Source organism: Arvicanthis niloticus, chromosome 18 (genome assembly GCF_011762505.2).
Source record: "Arvicanthis niloticus isolate mArvNil1 chromosome 18, mArvNil1.pat.X, whole genome shotgun sequence".
Taxonomy (NCBI): Eukaryota; Metazoa; Chordata; class Mammalia; order Rodentia; family Muridae; genus Arvicanthis; species Arvicanthis niloticus.
In genome coordinates this window covers 28,053,548-28,075,676 of record NC_047675.1, presented here as the reverse complement: position 1 = coordinate 28,075,676, position 22,129 = coordinate 28,053,548, and the positions used below count along the sequence as shown (strand labels likewise).

Below are 22,129 nucleotides of genomic sequence, written 5' to 3'. Positions count from 1 at the left end.
TGCTCACCTCCCTGCTTTCCATCTGCCCCTCCTTTATTTTCTTTCAGATACGGGCAGGAATCTAAAAATTATCAACCAAACATGTCATATCAAGGTGCAGTAATACTAAGCATCTCTCCTCATGTTAAGGCTGGATGATGCAACCCAGTAAGTGTTCAAGGGTCCAAAAAACAGCAACAGCCCCTGCTCCCTCTGCTAGGAATTCTACAAAAATGCAAGCAACACAAGACTATAATGTATAGGCAGATAGTCTAGGTTAGATTCATGCAGGCTCTCCGACTGTCAGTTCAGTCTCAATGAGCCCATGTGAGTGCAGGTTTATTGATTCTGTGAGGTTTGATTGTTGTGTGCTTGACCAGTCTGGCTCCTACAGTCTCTCTTCTCCTTTGGCAGGATTGACCTAGTTCAGACTAATGTTTACTTGTGTGAGTTTCTTCATCTGTTTCGTCAGTTGCTGGGTGGAGCCTCTCTGATGGTGGTTATGCCATGCTCCTTTCTACAGGTATAGCATGATATTATTAGGATTTTTTTTTTGTTAGGCAAGTTTGGTTTTTATCCTAGGTCTCTGGGCCATCTGGTCATCCTGGCAGTATTAGAGGTGGGTTCCATCTCATGGCATGGGTGTCAAGCTGAAACAGTCAATGATTTGCCACTCTGACAATTTCTGTGCCATGTTTAACCGAGCACTCATTGCTCACAGGGCAAATTATAATCAGAAGATTTTAGGCTGGATTAGTGTCTGAATCCTCCCACAGGAAGTATTGCCTAGGTATAGGAGATGGCCAGTTCAGACTCTGGATACACAATAAATAGGAGTCTTAGCTAAGGTCATCCTAATAGATTCCTGGGAGTTTCCATTGCAACTTGCCCCTGAGTTGCTTCTGCCAACCCAATTTCAATTGTCTCTTCCAGTAAGTACTTCCTTCTTTCTCCCCCTACCAGGCCACTCCTGTTCTTGTCCTCACTTGCTCCAAGTCTTCTAGTTTTCTTTTCCAGTATTTTTGTAATTGATGTTCCTACCTCTTAGACAATTTTAACATGTGTCCATTTGACATAAACCTATCCGGCACGTAAACCATAAATACTTTCCCTAAGTCATTTCTTTTCAGAAACAAGAGACAAATCAAACCTAGTAGAAATGTGGGCAATGATCATTGTCTGAGAAAACTGGCTTGCTGTAGAATGCTTGATTTAGAAAGACTGACCATTGCAATAAGCTGGGAAACTCTTCACCTTATTCAGTTGTTTTTGTGTGGAAGTAGTTTCTTTTATTTGGTTCCATCAGTGAACTGAGAACCATGTCTGAAAAGAATCTGAGCCATTCTGACTTTTACAAAAGCTGGGCCATGTATATGGCCACACCCCAACTCCATCCAACTTTAATTCCAGGGCTGTCTGCCACTGTTCTTCTTAGGAGCCATTGCTCATTCCACTTTCCTTGGATGTCCTCCTTAATTAAATCCAGCTTCAGTCCCGAACCAAGTGCACCAGCCATTCCTTGACATCCTCTAGACAGAACTATGAGCCTTGTGTATCCAAACTGCTTCTTTCATTGATCCCTGTTGGTAGCCCATTGAGGAAATTACCAGCATTATGGAACATCTGGAAACAACTGAGTTGACAAGTTTATTGAACCTTGTTCCCTGGAGTCCAGTTTCTTACTGCTTTCTGAAAGCAAAAATAAAGGCCAAGGATGCCTTCAGTCCACACAAAAACTTTCATTCCTGTTTCTCTCAGCACAGTGGCATTGACTTCCTCCAATTGCTGTGAATCACAATCACAGGAGGGACTTGTAAAACTACAAATTGATGCAATTAAAAGCCTAAGTATTTCTCTGCCTTTATATCACTGCCATATAAAAAGTTTATTAGTATTAAGTACTGTCTCAAGTGTGGTTACTGTCACTAAAATTTTTTATTAGCATTAACCCCCCACTGGGATTACCAAATAGGTTCTTAAAGTTTGGAGATAAGTGAACACTGCAAAAAGGCCAACAAATCAGAAAATTGGAAAGTAGACACTGTGTATCCCTGCAAAATGAATATTTCAATTAAAAAATACATTTTTTCTTTTTTCACATTATTGCCATTCTCTCTTAAGCCTATCTAACAAAAGTAACATAAAAGGAAGCATATTAGGTGAGAAATTCAAAAAGGCAACAAAATAGGTGTTGATGGGTACTTAGGGTCTAGATAGAGGCAGTGTGACTGAGAGACAGATGATCCCTCATGAACAAAAGCTCAAAGGTGATCATTTTTGTTTTCTATTCAATATGTACTCTACAATAAATGTTTATTAAATAAAACAGTATTTTTATAGTTATATTTTTATGGTTATAGATCCCATAAGGGAGTTACAGGAAAAAATATCTGTTCTTAAACAACAAATAGAGTTAGAAAAAGAGTATCAGGATTTAATTAAGCAGCTACAAAAATTAAAGACAGGAAAGATGTCTCAAGAGGTAAACTGTGAAAATCCCCTGGCTCCTTGCATTCCTCAACCAGGAATCCAAAGGCAGTCCCTATCACCTAGCTTAAGATTAGCCACAGATCAGCCAGAGGAGGGAAAGGCTGAGGCTTTCCCTGTATCCGAGACTAGAGACAATCAAGGAGTTGCTTGGAGACATCACACAGGTTTTAATTATCAAATTATTAAGGAATTAAAAAATGCAGTATCTCAATACGGTGCCACTGCTCCTTTTACTCTTGCAATTTTAGAGTCTGCTGCAGAGGAGTGGCTAACTCCTAGTGATTGGAATACGTTAGCGAGAGCAGTTCTTACTGGTGGAGTCTATTTAATTTGGAAATCAGAGTATCATGAGAATTGCAAAGAAACAGCTAGGAGAAATATTAAGGCAGGTAATGGTTGGTCCTTTGATGCCTTAGTAGGAGAAGGGCAATTTGCTTCTAGTGATAACCAGATGCAATAGGACCCAGGTTTATTTGCTCAAATTCAAAATGCAGCCATGAAGGCTTGGCGTAAACTTCCGGTAAAGAGAGACACCTGGTGCATCTTTAACAACAGTCAGGCAAGGGCCTGATGAGCGATTTTCTGACTTTGTTCATCGATTAATGACAACAGCAGGAAGGATTTTTGGTAATGCAGAGGCAGGTGTAGACTATGTGAAACAACTTGCATATGAAAATGCTAATCCTGCCTGCCAAGGGGCCATTAGACCTTATAGGAAAAAGACAGACCTTACGGGGTACATCAGACTTTGTTCTGACATAGGTCCCTCTTACCAACAGGGCTTAGCTATGGCAGCTGCTATGCAAGGAAAATCAGTAAGAGATTTTTTAGCAAGTAAAGACAGAAAGGCATGTTTTAAATGTGGTAAGCCTGGACACTTTGCAAGAGATTGCAAAGTAGAAAATGAGTTAAGCCAGAGACAGCCCAGAAAACAGCCTGGGCTGTGCCCAATTTGCAAACGTGGAAGGCATTGGGCTAGTGATTGTAGGTCTAAACAAGACGCACAAGGTAATACCCTTTCCCATAATCAGGAAAACTGGAACAGGGGCCAGCTCCAGGCCCCGAACCGACGCAAGTCAAAACAGGCTTATGGAGCAGTCAGCTTCTTACCAACAAACACCAATCCCTCTCTGAACTTAGTCAAGCAACACCAGGAAGCGCAGGACTAGACCTCAGTTCTGCCACCCACACAGTATTAACCCCAGAAATGGGATCTCAGGCCTTCCCATTAATCTCTGGGGCAGAGATCTGTTATCCCAGTTGGGATTGATTATGTGCAGCCCCAATGAGGTAATCATGGCTCAAATGATAGACTCTGGATTTTCCCCCAGGGAAAGGATTAGGAAAAAATGAAGAAGAGATTATCTAACTTGGATCAGGCCAGGCGGTGGTGGCGCACGCCTTTAATCCCAGCACTTGGGAGGCAAAGGCAGGCAGATCTCTGAGTTCAAGGCCAGCCTGGTCTACAGAGTGAGTTCCAGGTTAGCCAGGGCTACCAGGTCCTCTCTCTGAAGGAAATACCAAGGCAGAAAACTAGCTACTGGTATAGCTGCAGTGACTTTACCAAATCAGCAATCTAATTTGGATCAGGCCGTAAAGGCTCATGAGTTACAAAACCTTAATTATAAAACTTTAAAAGGTATGTTTAAAATTACCAGAGAACAAGACAAATTGTCAATCATGTGTTAAACTTTTACCAGTTCCTCATTTGGGTGTAAATCCAAAGGGACTGATACCAAATAGTATCTGGCAAATGGATGTTACTCATTATAATGAATTTGGCAAGCAAAAATATATACATGTATGTGTAGACACATACAGTGGTTTCATTTATGCAACATTACAAACTGGAGAAGCAAGTAAGCATGTGATTGCTCATATGCTTGCTACAATCGCTGTATTGGGTGTGCCTAAACAGATAAAAACTGACAATGGCCCAGGTTATACAAGCTCCAGTTTCCACCAATTTTGTGAATGATTGGGAATACTACATAAAACGGGTATTCCATATAATCCACAGGGCCAAGGTATAGTAGAAAGGGCACATCAAACCATTAAATGTCAATTTGAAAAAATTAAAAAGGGGGAATGGTACCCTACCAAGGGATGCCCCAGAAATATCCTTCATTATGCACTCTTCATTTTAAATTTTTAAAATTTGGATTCTGAAGGAAAATCTGCTGCAGATAGATTCTGGCATCCTGATACCAAAAAGAATTTTGCAACAGTCCTCTGGAAAGACACATTAACTGGAACCTGGAATGGGCCAGATCCAGTACTTATCTGGGGAAGAGGTTCTGTTTGCATATATTCCCACACTGCAGATGTTGCACGTTGGCTGCCAGAGAGACTGATTAAACAAATAGACAACAATAACAAATCCAGGGAGGAGAAACCCCCCTGAGAAGCGTATTTTTTCTTCACAGGAAACATAAAGATGCTCACAATTGCCTTCAAACTGGAACAGATCAATGAGTAAACCTGACTTTGGAAGTTATCAGTGCTGAAGAAGACATCACCACCCATATCTCCAGGGTGGATCTATTGGACTCTTGATTCCCTGACTTATGATTTAGTGGGGAACTAGATTGTTTTAGATTTAGTGGGAATTTAGATTGTTTAGACCCAGGAGAAACCCACTACCACAGTTACTATAGTTGTTTTTTGGGTTTTAGATTGACTAGAGCAGGAACAGGGATTTCCTTAGTTTTCTTTAGATCAAAGCTATGATCAGTTTTGTATTTATATAGATTTAGATTCTGATATAAGACATTTATAAACATAATAGAAGAGGCTTACACTTTTTACTCCTCTGATAGAGGGAGTTATATGTTGCCCTTTAAAAAGAGTGTTGCTGTCATACTAACTATTCAGGCGTTGTTAAGTCTCTTGTCTTTTGGATCCATGTGGTTCAACAAACTGATGGCTTTTGTATGAGATGCTATTCAAATGAAACCCACACAGGTCCATTATTACAGGCTGGAAGTAAGGGATTGCAAAACCTCTGTCATCAAGACTAATGAGGTGTATCCCCTAACTTACGCGCTAAGCCGGATAGTCAGTGGCGGGTAAGAGAGCGTACCGAGACCCTTGCCCCTAAAAGAAGGGAGGCCTCACCATCCTAAGACAGGAGCTCAACCAATGGCTGTTGAGTATCCAAGGACGGGAAAGGGAGGCTGGGGTCCTTTGCTCCAACCTAGGACAGGCACAGTTTCTGTAAGTTTTCCCAGCCTTCCCTTTTGAAAAAAAAAAATGTAAAAAGGGGGACCTGTTGGGGGCTGACTTTTAGCAGAAAGCGGCTATCAGCTTTGCAGCCATCTTGAGCCATATACCCTGACATGAGACTTGGATTACAATAGCCTACAACAGCTGAGAACACTCCAATAATCTTGGTTTAGATACCTTGAGATTAAAGGTGCATGAGATTAAAGGTGTGTGAGATTAAAGGTGTGTGACTTAAGAGTATGATTTAGAAGTATAGAGATCAGAGTTAGAGACAAGACCTAAGGGCATGATTAAAGGTGTAACTTAGAGGCATGGTTTAGAAGTAAGACATATAAAAGGCAGAGACAGAACAGACCAGAAATCAGACTATAGAAGACAGAACCAGACGACAGACTATAGAGGGAGAATCAGACAGGAGACACTTAGAGGAAGAGAGACTGAAGAATAAACGGGATTGAATCACACCCTGTCTGGTCTCCATTCTTTGAGTCTGCCCTCACCCTCGCTCTTGCTGAACCTCGACCCGCAGACCGGAGCAGCAGCTTGGGCCGGGATACAGTGGCCACCCAAACGTGGGACAGCCCGGGCCTCAACATTTTGCCTGGGCTGCAACATTTATTTTGGCACCCAAAGTGGGGCTAGTGTGGACCCCAACATTATTTTGGCGCCCAAACAGGGACCCGAGCTTGGGATCCAACACTACAGCACCTTCTAAATACTGCCATGTAACTTTGACTTGATTCCACATTTACATTGTATAAAGACTAGAGTATATAGTCTAAGGAAGACTAAGGAAATGTGCTTCATATACTTAGCTATGGGGAAGCAATCGAACATGGTAGGTGCAGTTCTTTCAATAAGGCTGCTGGAGATTTACCCATGTTCCTGATGAAAACCTCTCACTCATATTCTGTAAATAAGTGCAATCGTCTCATTAAGTCCCAGAGGTGAACTTTTGTGCAATCATTGTTTGGTTTGTTATTCATACTTTATGAGGAGGGAGGTAGGTATTGCTTAGTTTCTCACAGATAATTCTTGAAACACTAATAAATGGAGACATGCATATAATTATTCATTGTAAGGTGTATAGATTTGAAACAATTCAGGTCAAAATGTCAGAATGTGGTTTTTGCAGATATTAGCAAACCCATTCCACATGTTACATTATGTGTATATATGTCAGAATGTATTAATATGAATGCACAGGTACTGTAGCATATTGAAATTTTTATATCATTTTCATGCTTTTCATTCAAACTTAACAAGTGTAATGTGGTGAGTATATCTGTGTTAATTTCAACAGGCCAAGCTCTTCTAAGAAGAAGGAGATGAGGTTAGTGTATAAAGTTTTCCTCTCACATCTCACATTGGACAGTATCTAGACTAGCTACAGTTATAAAGAGAAAAACCTGTCTGCATGTTTTCCATTCCTCTATTGCAAAAATTACCATAATTAGGCAGTGGGAAAGACAGAGCATGGTTAGTGTAGAGGAGACAAAAGAATGCAGAAGATAAACACTTTGATTGGCTTTTGCCAAGAAAGTCAATAAAATTCAATTAAAAAAAAAGACAGCTAGATGCTATCATCATCTCTTTTTTGTTTTTATTTTTATATCTTTTATTTTTGAGTTTGTAAAGTGATTTCAACATTTATTCCTTCTCTTTTTTCCTCCAGAGTCTCCCATATACCTGCCCTGGCACTCCTTCAAATGTATGGACTCTTTTTTGTTAAATAATTGTCATTATATATATATATATATATATATATATATATATATATATATATGAATACATCATATATATAGGAATACATATGAATATATATTCATATATATAGGAATACATATGAATATCTATATCTAGATAGATAGATAGATATTCATATGTATTCCTAAATATAACCTGTTTAGTCTATATAATATTATATGTGTGAATGTTTTAAGGGTTGACCTTTTGACACTGAACACCCAATTGAAATTGCTAAGCTCTTTAACAGGTCAACCAACTTCTTTTTTTGTTGTTTTGTTTTTTCTTGTTTTTGTTTTATTTTTTTTTCATTTTTTATTGGATATTTTATTTACACTTCAGATGCCATCCCCTTTCCCCATCCCCCCCCTTAGAAAACCCCTATTCCATGCCCTCTTCTCCTTTTTGCATTTATATACTTTTTAAAAAATGTTAATCAAAGGCTTTATAAGTTTGGTAATGCTCAATCAGAGGTGTAACCCACTACCCAACCTAGATATATCAACTATCTTTGACTGGTGGAGACACGTGAACATCTGCCTCCCTGTCTCCCCCCTCTTTCTCTCTCTCATCACCTTGCTTCTCCTCTCCTTCTTCTCCTCCTCTTCTTACTCCTTCTCTTCCTTTCAGTACTCCTCCCACCTTAGCTCCTCCTACATATCACCCTTCCTGTTAAAATGAAACTTTTCTCTCAAAATACAATTAGAACATAATTATGCCAATTTGTACCAGTGAGGTACAAGATAGTCCTAATACCCAGTCCATCATTTTGTTGACTAACCAGAACCTCTGTCATCTATCCTAACTAAAACACTTAGAGAAGAATTGCCTCTTTCCATCTACAGACAAATTACTGTCCAGTAAAGGACACACTTGCAGAATAGTCGACTGATTATATCTGCCTAGACAGAGTAATCAGCCCTTAATAATTCTGCAGCACTAAGGTCTGTCAGATGATCCTAGACCAGAAGGCGGAAGAACAGATGCTCCAATGTTTCGTAGTAGAGGGAGTGTCCAGGTGTTCAGAGGTCTCTATAAATTGGCTAAGTTATAGAAGCTATCCTTTGTGCTTCCCACAATTATAACAGAAGTTATTCTGGATTTCTGACGGAGTTGAAAACTTATAGCCGCATAGCCAATTCTGGCTATTTACCTTGAGAGAAAAGATTTGAATGGATGGTCATCAGGTGACATTCATTCTAAAGCCAAGGAAAAAGCCAGGTTCAGAACTAAGTCAAAAAACTTCTTAAGTGCCCCGATTTCCTTATTTGCCTAGACTTCTTTATGGAGAGTTGAAGCCTTGTGGAGAAATGGGAAAAAAAAAGTGTAAGAGCCAGAGTATCAGGGAGTTTTATGGGAGTTGTCTCCTATTAACAACAAATCTACACTCATAAGGTGTCACCAATATATCTTCTGAAACACGAGCTAAACAAAGACAACATCAATAGACATGATAAGCTGCATGGAAAGTCTATGAGTATTCAACCTGACGCAATTATTTTGTAAATACTATGCTTTATGAGCAGATTCCTTGTAATGAATAAAATAGTGTATAAACATAAAAATCTCAGGAAAATAATATTCAAAGAGTAAATCACTATTTAAATGTGTACAAATGACTCCAGAAATATTGATTTCAATTTTTATCAAGGATTATCTATAATACTACATGCTGAAAGTTAGAAATTTGATACCATAATCAACACAAATATTTAAATGACATATTTACTAAAATAAAAGCAATAAGATAGATGATTAGATAATCTAATGGTTGTTCTGAAAATAAAGGCTACTTCTTATTCTATAAATGAATAAAATCAAGAGAATTAGAGACTTAGTTCAACTGAAGTAATAAAAACAACATATTTACATGCATTGGAAGTAATAGCATTGTTGCTCTTCAAAAATTAATTCTCTACACACTTTAAATTGTTAACTGAAGTACATCAACAAAATTAAAATGTCAAAAATAAAAATGTGTTGCAACATGATTTTCTTATTCACAACATGAATTATATCTCTAAACCATTCTATTTAGCAATGTATAAATGCTGTTATAAGAAAATTGATTCAATTTCCTTTGCTTGTTGGAGATTGTATTGCTATATAATCTAGGCTGTCTTGGAGTGTACCTCTGTCTCCTGAGTTTTGAGATTATAGTCGTGTACCTTTATGTTGCCCTTGACACCTCAAACAAGCATTAAGCAAAAAATACCTACAAGGAAAACATGCACACCCATGTGTCATAGAGGCATACGATGTTCATAGCATGGATAAATAGGAATAAGTCCTAATTTTAATACCTTGTTCTGAAACCACACACACAAAAAACCTAAAAATATAAACAAAATAAAAAATATATTTCACTAATTACATCTGTATTTTTATCTTTATCAGTCACTGGCCAAAATGATTACCTCATTTTTAAAAATAATACATAATTAAAACAATTTAAAAACTGGATAAAAACCATATCTCTTCATAAAAGCACAAAACCTGTCATTAGACAGTAAACTGTAAGAACACTGTTTTGTGTCACCTGCTTTTCTTTCTCTCCATTCTAAACATATCTTTTCTTGTAAAATGAGATCAAATCACATTTATACTTTTATTAGGACTTAGAATTTTCACTGTAAATTTGATATACCTGTATATATTTATATTTTATATTTACACACATACTTAGATATATGTAAAGACTGATATATTTTGACGAGTTTAAGTACTTGAGGCATTATGAGAATGACTACATGTGACAGGACTAGAATATTTAGAGGCAATTGAAATTTTCTGTGATAGTCCATATTTCTTGTTTCTTCTTTTCAGCTCTTACTGTTGCATCAAGCTTTGTAATCTGGAAATAAATATCTTGTAGATAAAAGCAATGTATGTCTTGTTCTGTTATGAAAGATCAAATGGAGTTCAAACAGAGTCTAGAACACATCACAACAGATTACGGTAAAATATTACACAGCGGACCCAACTTTTTAAGAGGCCAAACCTCATGTCAAAGATTCTTTACTAGGAGTTTATTAAAAATGACCTACTAATAGGATTGGTTTGTCAACTTGATCCTGACCACAGTTCATGTTCTTTCTCAGTAAACTCTTGTATCCTCCACACACGGAGCATTCAGATGACTAATAAACACATGTAGTTAAATGTATGAAATGGGTACCAGATTCCTCTTAGTGATACAAAAACTTGTTGGACAAGCTTGAAGACCTTGGTTTTTTCTCCAGAATTCATGTAAATGAAAGGAAGTAGAGACAGGAAAATTGCTCAGCAACCCATGAGCCATCTACACAGAAGTACATGATTTTCATGGCAGAAATAAGAATAGAACATTTGCCTTAACAAGAAGAAAGGGAAGAACTTACTACTGAAAATCATACTTAGAAATCCACATGCATATTATGTATGAAATTACATATACACACATGCACACACACTACAAACAGAGTATTAATAATAAATAGTAACATACATAAACAGACACATACTATATGAGTGAGAAAAATAGTAACACCAAAGATAATTCAACATTAGGACACTAATTATCATAATTAAGTCAAAGAATGGGCTCTATAAAAATGAATTATTAGACTTAACTTCAAAGATGTTTTTAAAATTCAAAACCAGTACCTAGGAGAAACTATTAGTGCAGTAATAATTATTTTCCTAAGATAATAAATATGGATGTTAGGAAAGGACATATTGAAACACAGGCATTATTAATAATAGTGAGCGCCAGATTAGAAGCAATCTCATTAATGCTATGAATCAAGATGAGAAAAGATAATACAATCACAGATATTGAACTGCATTTTAATTGTGTTGTTCCATAAAAACAATAGAAGGTAGCAAAATAAGAAATAATTTTTCACTGTGGAGAGTGTGATTTCTACTATCTGCAAATTATTTGATTTTTCTTCTCTTTTACCCAAAAATGCAAAGTAACTAGACAGTTCAATACTAATCCTGGTAACAAACTTAACATAAAATCAATAATTTTTTTATTTGCTATCATGGGACAGGATAAGAAACTGTATTAATAACATTTATAACAGCTATGATCAAAACAATGGGAAGCAGTCCTTGATATAAACCTTTCATAATTATAGATCAACACTTGAACCCACACTTTAAAGTGTGTGAGTCTATGGAGGGAGAAAGAGGTAAAGTTGTCCAGAGGTTTGGAACAATGATGGGCAACCTGAAGCAGAGGTGAGTCTGTGAGATGGAACATGGGACTCTGTTCCACAGAGTTTTGGACATGAGAACTCAAGAAACAAAAATTAGAAGAAAAAATTTCATAACACAGATTTCTAAAATCTGACCTCCCAACATCAAAAAAGAGAAATTTAAAAGTTTTGAATGAACACTGTAAAATATATGATGAATAAAGGCATATTTGCCCAATTCATGAATGCCTTGTTCATCAAGTGTTTATTCTCAGTTTAAAATGCCTTTCCATGGAATTAAAAATTATACACAAAATAATTAATTGCATGAACATTTAAGATTGTGTGACTCTACCAAAATTGAGAAAATGGAAAGGTGAATGTATTATTTTCAAAATGTCAATGTTTATTACTAGATTGAAGAATAAAAATTTTCAGGTATTTATCTTTATTTAAGAAGTATTTGAGAAAACGTATTTCTAGCCTGTATTTAGTCAGAATTTTTCCTTGGGGTGACTATGGGAAACCAAAAAAAATGGGGAAATAACTATGGGTTTTCAGAGTAGGAAAATCACTTCAAGCAAAGACTGCTAAAAATAAAGTAAGTGGTGCTTACATGTGGAAGATTAGCCATAAAGGACTTAGGTCTTCCTCAGAATTATAGTTCTCTCTGAAAAGCTGTTTGAACTGATACTATAGCTGGAAAAAAATTCTGACAACACCTCAGAAAGAATTTCTGTAGAGAGATTAACTACAGTGTATTATGAAACTGATATATGTCTGGTGAGTATCAGAAAGGTTAGAGATTTTAAGTTTTATTAAAAATGAGTTTTTCAAAATTTAACCCCAAGTTTGGTGAAAAGCATGTGGTTTGAAGATCAGTATTTAATTATTTGTTATTAAGGTTACTGTAAGGTGAAATTTAATATGTTATCTACTTCAACTCTTCATTTGCTTATCTGAGGGACAAAAATGATTATCTTATATCAGTTAAGTCACATCACATCACTAGGACAAAAACATATAAAATGAAAAATTTAATAGACTGACAAAAACAACTTCAATGTGGAAGTGTTTGATTTGGTTCAGGATTTGAAGGGACACAGTCCACCAGAATTGGGCTCGTTTGGCAACAAAAGTGTAATGGAAAACATAGAGATAAATATTAGCACTTGATTCATGTTTTTCTTTTATCTTTGTGATTCAGACCCAGATGCCAGCACATAGAAGGATAACATGCTCATTCTTTGTGGATCTTTAGAAATACATTAAATTTACCCAGAAACGTGTCTTCTAAAGTGTGTCTATGTGATTCTAAAGTGATTCAAATTGACAAGATAAACATCATTCAGGATATCTAACATAAGAGGCTTGCAAGGAGCTATACACCAGTCTATCATTATGTTTACTGTAGCTTGGAAAATGTGCATTCATGAGTCATAGACACCCCTCTTTCTTTTCATCTCCTCTATTTTACCCCCAGCTTCAGAGTTCATTACTACATTGCTGAAGAGAAGGGAAAAGAAGTTAGTACACTATTGTCTTGTTATTCCAAACCCTTGACAATTTAAGCACAGCAGACAGGTTGTGCAAAGTGGGAACCTAGAAGATGGAGCATGGATTATTTAGTGTATGATTAAATCTCATGTTCACTTTGGTCCTGCACTTGACCTGCTAGCATAAACTCTTCTAGTTACATAACAGCAAAGACTTATTTTCTATTAAGGAAACAAAGACATTGGATAGTCACAAATATTTTCCCCTTCCCCTTGATAAGTTTTACATTTTTTCTCCCATATTGTTTCTATACAGTTTACGTTCTTCTTCTTTAACCTTAGAGATGTGCTTTCATTTCTAGTAATATAATTGAATGCATCCAGTGTCTCCTCTTTGAATTCCTTCTCAAGGATCAGAATGTTGTTGTGTTTGCAGCCCATATATTTTTATGCATTAACAAGTTTTTCTTGTGGTTTCTTTGATGAACAGTGTTTAGGTAGGCCAAACATACATACATACATACATACATACATACATACATACATACATACACATGCATATATAAACCATCAACAATCAACCTTTTGAATTATGTGTATAAAAGGTGAATACCACACCAAATCAAAAAAAATAGTTTTGCTAAAATTGTATCAGATAATTTACCAAATTCACAGAAAGAATCCTCGCAGGACAAGAAATCTACTGATTACCAAATATACAGTACCAATAAAGATATTTCCCACCACAAGTATATTTGAAACAGAAAAACACTGAGATCAATAATTTAAAAGATACAAGAAAAAAAAGATGAAGTCACTTATAAAGGTGGATCCATGTGAGTTACAATCTTTTATTTGATAGAAATATTCAAAGCCAGAAAGGCCTAGAAAGATGTATTTCACACTATGAATGAACACAACTGCTAACCCAAACAACTATCACTGATATAACCCACTGATATAACAACTATCTCTGATAACTGAAGAATATATTAAAAATGTCCATGATGAAAAATCACAATGAAGGAAAATATAAGAATCAATATCTATTTTTTTCTTAAAAGCTAGAAATAGATCTAGCATGAGACCCAACTATATATTCTAGGGCATGTACACAAAAGAACTCTATTGTATCACAGAGATAATTGTTCATCCATATTGATTGTTGTTGTATTCAAAATAACTTGGGAGTAGAATCACAATAGATGTCCACTGACTGAGTAACAGGTAGTTAAAATGTAAATGTATACAATTTTATTCTATTCAGCTTTATAAAAAGGGGGAAATCCTGAAACTTTCAAGTAAATGTGGATGGGCCTGTAAGAAATTTCCTGAATGATATAACTCATGCCCATAAATGCAACCAGGACATGTTTTTACTTATATGTGACACTAGAATTTAAATATTTAGATTTGCATGTTTAACATGCAATACTGGTAGGTATAAAGGAAGAGTCAAATTTCTATGGGTGGGCAGAGAAATGATCTTTATGAAGGTGATATAATAATCACAGATAATATTATGGGGGGAAACAGAATAATGGGTAGAAGCCTTAAGGAGAGGTAATGCAGACATGAGTTAGGTGGAGAGATATCTGACCTTTTTGTAAGCTTCTTAAGAGTTAAATTGGGATTCTCCTACATCATAGGATAATGCTACTCTACCAAATCATGACCTATAGAATAATTAACTCAGGTTTGGAATAGCCCCTATTAAATTTTCAGTCATGAATGTCCAAATGATTTGTTAAAATCATACAGGATATTAGCATGGCCCTTGGTTATTTATGAGTATTTATATTCTTTTTTATAATAGCATATACTTTGATCAGAAGAACTGAGGCCATCAAGGTAATTCTGGCTAGAAATTCGTTTTATTTTGTTATGATTTTTTTAGTTTCTTTGGTTATTTGAGTTTTTCAGTGGTAGATTACTTTTATTAAGTTTAAAGATGCTTTGAAATATTTTCATGGAGAAATCCCATCAATAGTTGTACCCGGATGTGAGTCCTTCAAAGTTCAGTGTTGACCAGTATGGCAAGATAGGCCATTTGCTGCAAGAGTGGACTATGTGCTTCCTAATTGGACAGAAGTGTTGTTCTGTAATAGAAAACACACTCCTGATTCCACTTGAGTAGGAACCCCTGATAGGGGAGGTTTTAGGCCATACTGCAATTATTTTGCTAAAGGAAACTATTATCAAATTTTCTTCTAAATATGTAATATTGTATTCAAAGTCTAGGGAAATTCTCAACTCCTATCAAAGAAGCTTTATTATGCAGTGAATGAAAGTAGGTGTGTGTGTGTTTGCGTGACTATGAGTGATCTGTCAAAAATGAGACACCTATATCACACTTTCTATCTATCATGTTCAGGGAACATTATGTTAGAGTTTAGAAAGGGTACCTTGAAATAATGTCTTCTAAATAGAACTGTTCTACCTACAAATTCATGCTTGCTATGGATCCTAAAACAAGGCTTGCCCTGATTAAGCCAGTCAGTCACCAATTCCTATGAAGTAAGACACAGCCTACAAGAACTCTGTGATGAGAAGATATACAACTTGCAGTTCAATGGGAGAGGAAGTCTATTTTTTTCTATGGTTTGGCCCATGGCAAGTTACCCATACACCAATGGATGGCTCTCTACACTCTGTGTATACAGATAGAATTAATTGAACTTGATGAGTTATTTAAAAGAGAGAAAAGTAAGTAGTAGGATATGCATTTAGGGAAGGCGATATGGGAGACATAATGAAGAATATGTTTGAGTAGGAAAATACAGCAGAATATATTTTCAACATACTATATTTACATATAAAGTTACTGAAGTATGTGGGGGGCTGGGTATAGTGTTCAGCACTAGAAAGGTTTGTGTAAATTGTTCTTAGATGTCATTACAATGACAAAATTAGGCAACAACTGAATACTTAAAATAAATTCTCTTTATTAAGGGATACAAAGCTGCACGCACATGACCTATGTGCAAACACATACTGATAAGTACAGAATGGTATCTACATAAATATATAGAAAAGAAGTTATTGTAGACCTACATACAAATTTTATAATAAATTCATTTTCTAATGGAAGAAGCTTTTTATATATTTGCAGATATATTTGTTGAATATCTACTATTTGCATGCTCTGCATCCAGTACCACAATACAAGTATAAACAAGAGTTGATAAGCAAGGAACTGTGACAATGTGGGATTAAGTTCTGGCACACAAACAAGGAAACCAAGTATGAATACTAAGGATTCTAAACATGTTTACAAATAGTATTTTCTCTTTATCTGTTGGCATTGTGTCATAATGAAATTCTACTGTTAGGTACAAAATCTCCTCCGAACTAGCCACAGGTGAACACTCCATTGTACAAAGAAACTTCTCCAGTCAGCTTTTTTATTTTTAAAGATTCAACATTTTGAAAACTAATGGAAAAGTATAAAAGATAAAGGCATTTGCATATAAAAATTTAGTTTGCTGTAAGTTGTTACAAATCCTAGAGTTATATAAATGACTTTATAAGAAATTGGTTGGGAATAAATAGAAGAGCTGCCAATGATATTGAGGGTAGAGAACTTGTCTCTTGTAATAATGTCTCAAGATTCCTAAAACCATTCTGTAATTCTCCCCAAGTTGCCATGAACTAATTCAGACTTCTTCGATGAGATCAATTAGCCAGTTCCCTAAAGCAGTCTTAGAAAAAAAAAATGATAATTTGGTACATTTCTCAAACTAAGAAGTTGTGAGATAATTTAAGTGTTTTTAAATTGATCAAAACTACTTACTCAAAGTACATAATATTTGCATTGCAATAACATGAATTCTCTTCTTTTTAAAATGTAGAGTTTACCTATATTAGTTATAAGTACAAACAAAAAAACACTTTTTCTATCTGGTAGAGCCTTGCTTTACATAAGGAGTAAAGACATGGTTATTTGTTAGTCACTCCATCTCAATGTGTAGAATCACGAAGACATAGCTATGTATTCATGAAATCGGGCTCTACACCTGACTACATTTTTTATTAAATTTCCTGTCATCTAAGTTTCTGTATAAAAAATTATTTTTATTATTATTTTCTTTGATCATGGTCCTATATTTTACTTTTTGAACATTATTTTTGCTTCCTGTTTGTTTCTATTTATCTAACAGCATGCTGTTTCTCTCATTCTCATCAAAGGTTGCTGCTTCCTAAAGGGATATATTTTTGACCCTGACTTCTCAGGGTCTCGGTCTTGTGCTTCTTCTTTTTCTGCTGTCCTCATTCCTTTTTATATGCTGAAATTCTATTTTCAGTGAGCTAAATTTAAGTGACAATATTTAAAGAACTTAGGTGGTGTTGATGGTAGTAAACAAGACATCTAGCTGGACATTGCTATACTTCTTATCGTTTGTTCCACTTGCTCTCCTCTCTCTCTCTCTCTCTGGCACATCTTTTTTTTTTTTTTTTAATTTAAGGTAGAGCTTCTTGATTAACTCAAAATTCCCTGATTCAACTAGTTTATTATGCCATCTTGAAACATTGCTTCCCTATTTCCACCATCCAGATGATAGTGTTATAGGTGTGCCATATTTTCATGGTATCTGGAGATCTGAAGTCAAGTTTATAGTGGTTTGAATGAAAATGGCCCCCATAACCTAATGTATTTGAATGGTTGATTCCAAGGTAATAAACTGTTTAGAATTAATTAGGAGATGTATCTTTAGTGGAAGAAATGAGTCACTAGGTATGAAATTTAAGTTTTCAAAAGTCCACACCAGGCTGAGTCTAGCCTTCTCTGCCCCAAATTAAAGATAAATATAAGCACTCAGATACTGGTCTAATACTGTACCTACTTGCTTGCCCACATTCTCACAGACTCATCCTCTGAAATTGTAAGCAAGCCCCCAGTTAAATGTTTACTTTTAAAATTTGCCTTGAAAATGGTGTCTCTTCACAACAATAGAACAATATTATAAGACACCATTCATATGTTTAGATGGCAATGAATTTAACTTTTGTGGCAATTTTCTGACCCCTCATGATTATGATGTTTATTATTCAAATGTTGAGAAGTTGAGAACAATCATCTTTAGCTGTATACCTATTCTGAGGCCAGTCTGGGCTACATGATATACAGGGACCCTGTTTTGAAAACAGAGGAAGAAAAAAAAAACATTGAATGTCATAGGCAAACAATAGTCTGTCAAGTACTTATCTAAATGCCCTATGCTAAGCTTACCCTGTAACAGATTATTTTGAGTCATGGAGGTTAACCGAGGTGAGAGTTTAAGAAGTGAAAATTGGTGACCTTTAAATTTAAAAAAAAATGCATATGTGTGTGTCCTCACATTTATACATTAATTTACTGTTTTAAATAAGGTATCTAAAGTCAGAACTAATCTTTAATTGCAGTCTTATCATAGATCTAATTTTATCAAGCTATAGAGGCACTGGTCTTAAAATTGTTAATGACCTGGTACCTAATGTAAAGCAATGAGCATTTCTTATAAAAGGCACCTGTACTATTTTTCTCGTTGGTATAATGTTACAATGAACAAGGCACTGCTATGGAGAAGTGATGAAAGAAAGAAATCAAATTTTATTAAATTTTGATGACCATACTTGTGGTGAGGTGACATGAATTCCTACGAACATCGGATATAGAACAAGCCTGTATACGCCTACTGTTCCTCCAGTGAATTCACTAAGCCAATGTGGATCTAAGGAAAAGAAAAGAGAATGCAGAGAGATATACTCCAAGGAAAGGCATGAGAAGCATTCATGCTGAAGAGAGTACCAGTCAGACCCATGAATATTAGGTTATCTGAATGTCGGGAAAATCTCAAGTCTTTTTGAAGAAATTTGGTTCTTTTCCAAGAATTCTACAGTATCTCCTCAAACTATAAGATGAGAAGTATACCTGCAGATACAGAAAGTAAAAATCAAGGATGGTGCCAAAAAGAAGCATTTCAAAATGTTGACATCCAGGTTGCAAAGCACAGATTCCTTCACACAACTGCCTTGTAGATGTGAAACAGAAGAAAGATAGACCCAGAGTCTTGCTACAGCTTATAGACAATGTCCTGCTCAATGCAGAGCACAAAATCTATCTTTAAATTTATTTCAGCCAGCAGTGAACTGAATCTTACTCAATATACGACAAAGTAAACTTTCATTGCAAAAAGTGCATAAATCAAATTAGCTTCAACAATAGAAGTCACAAAGGAAAAAAAAAGAAGCCTATACCTTACTGTAGTGCATTATAAATATTTTAGCCTCTACTTCTTTTAGGCACATACTGTCTCATGTAATAATAAAGTGCATCATTGTATACCCACATCACATAACATGTCAAAAATAGATATACTTCACTCAAATGTAAAAGCATGGTAATAAACAGATGTCAGAATTATCACACTGAAATTTCAAAATAGAAGTAGAAAATAAATGATCCATGAGATATTGGGTAGCATGCATGAACAGAGAGGAACATTTTAGATAGGATCAAAATAAAGGAGTGTATTAAAAGTGAAGACATGAGACACCAGAAAGAAAAATGCCTTTGAGTGATTGAGCATCATTTGCAAGCAGCAGAAGATGGGGTATTGGATTACTCTTATACCACACTGTAACACATCATAAAGTTAGCAGCTTCAAACAAGATATTTATTATTTCAAGGTCCCTTCTAGAAGGACCTTGCTTTCAGTTTCCACAATTCTTTTGCTTGGGGATTCAAATGAACAATGTCAGAGGCCCCTCTCTTAGAAATGAGTCACTATCAAACTTCTTCAGATTTTTCACATCTCCTTCCCTTACAACTGGAGGATTAATGGAAGTTTGCTTCTTCCAAGCCTGCCTTGTGAATGGGTAAAGAGAACAGTTAGAGAGATTGAGGGAAAAAGGGACTCTGACACAACGGTTACTACAGACTTACTTATCATATTCATGATGGTTAGCTGTAAGACCTGTAGGCATATATTTTTGCAACATACTTTTAATAAACATTCAACTTCTCATCTTGCCCACCACCCACCCGTGATAGTGGAAGAGCAAAGTTATTAGGATATAGAAGAAGTGGACATGTTTAGCAATAGTTCTTTGAGGGTGGGCTCAATCTTCTTTGGCAGCAGTTCATTCCTTTAGCACACACCAAATATGGCTCAACAGCTGCAGGCCAGTCCTTTTTGTAGGCAGACACCGCACATGAACCAGCAGCTTCAGTCCAATTCTCTAGGCAAGCAGATACCCTGCAGGAACCAGAAGCTTCAGTCCAGTACTCTAGGCAGACAAACACCTCAGAGGAATTAGATGTTTCAGTTCAGTCCTGAAGAAATTGCAAGGCTTGCCAACTGGCCGGAGGCAAGGCAAATGGCTGCAGGTACCTCGTAAGCAGTTCTGGGGCAAGTTTCTCTCAAGGGCAAAGCTCAACAATGCTACATAGAGTGAATCAATCTATACATATGTGTCACTAATAAAGAATAGTGAGGTGGAGGTAATCAAACCAATGCTCACTGTTCGTCTCCCACTGTCTGTGGGATCATATTTATACTCCATCATCATGTGTCCTTCCATGCGTTTGCTATATCCAAACATCCTTGAATGTAACTGAATATTCAGATGAGCCAGAAGTTTTTACTTCATATTATACTTTTGATCAAGGCCTAGGGAGAAAGTATTGGATGAGAGTGGAACTATCAAAAGGAGGAATCGGACTGTGCCTCAACTTTGTGCCCAATTAATGAGCTAATGTAAAGGCAAGCTAAAACAAATCAAAATTGAAATTGAGAGAGATATTTCACCATCCAATAAGCACCATTAAATTATGTAGACAATAGGAACATAAAACTTCCAAATGAGAGGCAAGAAAGAAGGATTTATAGAAATCGTGAGGGATAACAGCCAACGTTTTAACATTCTGGTAAACTGGGAAAGCAAACACTGCCGCTTCTAAAACCTCAGCAAATATTTCTCAAGATGAACAAAACGATAAAGAAAGCTAGTTCCATTATCTGTACTCTACTAAGAGAAATTATCAAATAAAGATACAGATAAAACTGAAACTGGCCAGAGGGTGAGAAATGACATTTTAATCAGTGACACGGTGATTATGTATGATAGTCATATGCTCATCAGCAGAGAGAATGTAGGCCAGAAGACAACAAAGAAGGGAAACTTTCAACGTCCTGAATAAATAAAATCATTGGGATCTAGAATTCTGGAGGCAAGGAAAATATGCTTCAAACTTGCACATGGAATAAAGACCTAGTGAGACTCACCAAAGCTGTGAGACTTTGTCTTGAATTACAATAAATGAAAAGCATCACTAATCTTTAGGAAGATGCTATCAGGATTTACCCATATGATGCAGTATGAATTGAGGAACATCAGAAAGGAGGGATATGTTACTAAATGTAGAAGATATTATTGTATATTTAAACTTTATTCAGTACTCATTGAATGTAAAAACAAAAGAAATGCCTGCCCCCAGAGGCATTGCTGGTGGGGCTTCTGTGTCACATGTGTGTCAATAGGTGGCAGACAGGAGAGAGGTTTTATCTACTATGTTCAGTGATTCTGACCTATGAATATCAGAATAATTAGTAGTGAAACAATCCCTGAATAAAGTACTGAGGCAGCCATGATTGTGAAGTTTTCAGGTGATTGGGCCCCAAGTACATGAGCATAGAAAGCCTGTCCTGCCTCTTGTATGTTGTGAGGTGGTGAAGACAGGGGAGAGATTCCCTACCTTCCCTGTGTCAGGCAGGTGTGTTGGGAAACCCTGCTACTTATGGTTGTAGTCGGCCATGTGAGCATAGCTCCTCTGAGGTTGACACAAAATGGAGCACTCCTTTTTCCACCAGGACTTTTCCTTCTTGTACCTTGTCTGGGGAGCCTAGTGTGCAGCTGTATCAGGACATCCTGAGGGTGAGTGTAAAATGAGGAACCACTCAGAAGAGGTTGCACCTAGGGATGATGGGAGTTAGAGAACTGTCCCTGCCTCTTACCTGCTGCAGCAC

At 36.3% G+C, this 22,129-nt stretch overlaps 1 non-coding gene across 1 annotated transcript; it reads left to right on the top strand.

Annotated features, from left to right (window-relative positions):
- Positions 1 to 21,589: 21,589 nt before the first annotated feature.
- LOC117723580 (small nucleolar RNA SNORA17) lies at positions 21,590 to 21,725 on the top strand. Its single transcript, XR_004608686.1, has one exon. It is a non-coding gene; the product is annotated as a small nucleolar RNA SNORA17 (small nucleolar RNA).
- The last annotated feature ends 404 nt before the right edge of the window (positions 21,726 to 22,129 follow it).